Below are 4,634 nucleotides of genomic sequence, written 5' to 3' on the forward strand. Positions count from 1 at the left end.
AAAGTGTCTGTATGTATAAAACCTTTTGACAAGCAGGTTCTTTAGCGAGCTGCACGTCTGCTGAGGCTTCCCAGTGATCGACTGATCTCTCATCATTAGATGTAGAACTAAGCCAAGCTGTAATTCGAGTCTGACCTCGTCATTTAATTGGACCACCGTCCAAGTCCTATAATACACGCTGGAAGGCAAATAAAGTTAATACTTCTGGCACAATGATGCCCGATGTTTAAACTATTCAGCCCCTCTTAACGTTACCTGCAGATGACATTGCATATAAGGGCAGATTTTGTCTTCAGGTTGATGTAGAAATGAAGATTTTATAAGAGTTTAGCAACAGTTTGGAAATGATACAGTGAAGTCCTGATGTACTGCTTCACAAGAAAAACAAAAGAAGCTTTAGAGAGCATGCTGAGCCCTAAAAGCCCATTTCAGTCAAGCTCAGTGTGAACATACAGGATTGACTTTCAACCATCAATATTTATGCCAATTCTGGTTGGACTGACACAATGACAAATCTTTTTCCTGGTGTGTAAATAGACTGACTGACCATAATCATGACATCATTTTAGTGTCTCTTAAATGAACTATTAAAAAAAAGGACTTTTTAGTTTGGTGTAATTTATAAACAGGCACTAAAAGAGCCAACCCAAGACCCGTGTGAGACTGTGACTGCCGTTTCATGAGACTGTGAGAGGAAACAGAAGCTGAGTTAGGATAAGAAGCTAAAGACCACGAACCAGTCCACATTTAGCCTTCTGCTTAAAGAAAAGTACAAAAATAGCACAAGTTGTGTTTAAAAGTTCACTTCCAGTATCACTTTTGCTTGATTTGTTTGTTTCTAGACTAATATTGTATGTTTGATAATCAATAAGCCAAGAAGCATAAAATATTTCCATATCTAATGATTCATTGAAGCAAATGTAGTTAAAGAAAAACTTTTTCAACAATTGCACAAATACTAGATGTCTTTTCAGGTTTACTCTAAAATCTTAGATACTGAGAAATTCCAAAGATTGTCATTAGTTTATTCTTTAATAAAATTCATTTCTACAAGGAAAAAAAAACCTATTTTACAAATAAATGTTAAAAATATTGTTATTAGTTACACTAAGTGTACCAGAACAGTTCCAGTGATACAAAGATGAAAAGGAGTCTCATCTTTTCCTTTTAATGAGGTGCAGGAAAAAACTCCAACTTTCTGCAAGAAACAGAAGATGTGAAACAGCTTCACACTAATTAAAGGCTGAAAGTGAAAATAAAGACAAAAAAGGAAATAAAATTCTGTTCTACTTTCTCGCTGTAACCTTTTCACTTTGTCAGCCATAGAAGAATTAATCGTACTGCATGTTGATCAGTAAAGCGGATCCATCATTTACTGCGTCAGAAGGAAGCCCTTTTCCCTCATTTCCCTATTTATTTCTTTGTATGACTCCGTATTTCGCTGTTGTTTGCTGTCAAGGATGGTAATTATATTATTCTCTTTAATTACTTGTAAAATTATTTCTGTCTCGTCCTCCATCCACACAACCAACGCCATCTTTACTTAAAATTACCTGGTCGCTTGACGCCCTAAGTCATGGTCGGTGACGTAAATGTGAAAAAAAAAAAACCACATTTATCAGATAAAATTCCATATGAAAACATCTGAAATACGGCCTCATAGGAACATAAAAACATTTTAGCAATATTTGAGGCGTTTCCATAACCAGTTTTTCATCCCAATATTTAGGTTTTGAGCCATTCTAGATGCTATTACAGCCATGAGACGTAAAGGAGAGCTCCGTGTGTTGACAATAATGTGACGATTACTAAGTAGCTGCATTTTCATATTTTTTTTACAAAGTAAAAGTAGTATTTTTAAATATTTCAACAAAAAATTCTGATTTGATGGTGTTTTTATTGAATGGTGTTTAGCACCTAAGCCATTGTTTGTGTAAAATCTCATCACGTTGAGAAGTTATAACGAGAACTGTGGCTTTTGTTTGAGGGTTTTGCATTATATATTGATTTATGAATAAATGAATGAAATGATGGTGGTTTTATTTTTCTCTTTAATCATTTGTAAAAGAAAACATTTGTCTCCTCCTTCGTCCATCCATGCCCTGATATCTATACCTGAAATGAACTGGTCACGTTTCCGTTACACTTTGATAAGTGTAACGGAAACGTGACCAGTTCACTAGTGATAAACTTTTATATCAACACGTCTGAAAACCACCTCATGAGAGCTTTAAACCTTTTTACCAATATTTGAGAAGTTTTTTAAAATGTAAACATTTCCCTTACCAATTTTTTATTGCAATATTTAGGTTGTGCACAGTTCTAAGGGCAATGTAAACCCAGCTAGTCATGGCATGGGAATTAGAAAACTGTTGCTACTTTAGGGAAACACAACGTCTTTCTTAAATATTGAAATTACCCTCATATGGAAATACTGGACTTATTAACAAAACATACAAATAAATAAATAAATAAGTATTGTGCATAAGGCAAGCATCTGATTGTATACACAGGATTTTTAGCAAAGGTTCTGCTGTATCGTAATGATACAGTCTAAATATACGCAGCATCTGAGTGTAATTTACAGCTTGTCTTAGCATTAATGGAGTCAATAATAAAAATAAAAATGCCAAAGCTTAGAAATAAAGCCTGAGTCTGAACATTGTTGTGTGTGTATAAACATTAAGATGAAACTTTACCAAGATAAACTGTCTGTTTAAACAGTTTAAGTATAATTTAAAGAGGTTGCTGTTATTTCTCACATGCTGAACGGTGTCAAAACGACTGTTGGACAAAGACAGGTAATGTGAGCAGAAGTGCTTGTTTTTCCTCAGACTTAGCTACTGATTAGTATTTAGGCCAGCGGCTGCAGTCAATCTGCCCATTTTAGTCTCATCTGCTCTCACAGCTGTTCCTGACTTTGACAGAAGGCCCAAATGAAGCTTTGTATGTGATTCAAAAGCACATATTAAAAAAAATAAAATAAAAGAGGTCTCCCTGATCCTCCAGGGTCGTTTTATGGGATTTGATTCTGTCACTTTCACTTTATTTTTTATTCATACAATTCAATTCAAATCCAAATGACATGCCTGTGTATGCAACGTATGTTTTGAAAAAAGTGGACACCCCAGAAAGCTGTCTTGAGCTTGTAAACAGGGGCTTAGACACTAAATAGTTTACCATAGAACATAGAGCCATATGTAAAAAAAAAAAAAAAATCCCAAATTGACATCCAAACCTTAAACCAAAGATTTCATCAGCTTCCCCAGATGCATGCACCCCCACACAAATTAGACATTGGCACATAAGAAAGACTAAATAACTACATTCATACACATAGTTCCACTCAATAAGAGTTCATTCATTTAAATCTTTAATCTCTAATTATTATTGTGGGTTAAAAACAATTTAGCAACATTAGACAAAGTTAAATAATAAACCTTTTTTGAGCCTTTTTTTTTTAAATGTGCAAAGTTGCAGACTTCTTTTATCGTTGTTATTCTGCAACCACACCACTGGGCCACCTGATGTATCGAGGAAGCAGGTCATCAATCAGCTAATTTTGTTACATTTATCTGCTGTGTGAGTTTCTAATCTCAACAGATTGCAGGATATGACTGCACCAGAACAAACTGTTCTTTAATATGTTGGCTTTTTTTGTGGGACATATGTTCCCCAAGGTCACCAAAGAGTCTGCAGACTGTTGATGTTTCTATGGGATTTGTTGTCAGGGAAACAACAAACACTGACCATTTATTGTCACACCAGCTGTTTTGCCTTTTATTGTGTTGATAATAAACATATATATATATATATATATATATATATATATATATATATATATATATATATATATATATATATATATATAATATACATGATGTGTGTGTATGTGTGTGTGTGTGATATATAGATTATGGATTATACAGCCAATGTTATAAACTTGGGAGCACTAGATTTCACTGTTTTATAAAATCTACCCCATGTTCCTGCTGTCAGAGAAGAAACTCAGACCCTAAAATGCAGAAAAAACAGGCTGAAAGGTAGTTTTTACCCATGAGCCTTTAGACTGCTGAACTTAAACAATAACTCCTTGTGTCACTCTTAAAAACGCTCCTGATCTTTTCCATCTTTATTCTACTTTTTTGGTTTTATTTGTCTCACCTTTTCACTCCCCTATACATATCTTGTCTTTTTGCACATGATGGGATTAATATAGTTTTGTTTTAAATGTGCATTTGATGAGATTGTAATATTTATGGTGTTTAAGGTACCGTTTAAAGGCAGTTAACTACATTTTCATCACGCCTCTTTGTATGACAATAAAGTATTCTATACTGTGTTAGAAAGTTTCATTCTTTTAGTTTTAAAGTTATATTTTCTGAGTTGTCAGATATTTTATATGCAGTTTAATTATACTTATCTAACAGTGTCGGACACTTTCTGTTTTACCTCCAAGCATTGCATGGATACTATTAAAAGAAACATGCCTAAGTACTAAACCAAGTTTTTCAATTGAAACATGACGGGGGCCATAAATGTAAAACATAAAGACACTTTTTCACTCTAATGGGATATTAATCTTATTTTTTTTTGTCAGTGAAAGAATCCTTTCCATCTTCTGGTGGTTTTGA

This window comes from Telmatherina bonti, assembly GCF_933228915.1.
Source record: "Telmatherina bonti genome assembly, chromosome: 15".
Classification (NCBI taxonomy): domain Eukaryota; kingdom Metazoa; phylum Chordata; class Actinopteri; order Atheriniformes; family Telmatherinidae; genus Telmatherina; species Telmatherina bonti.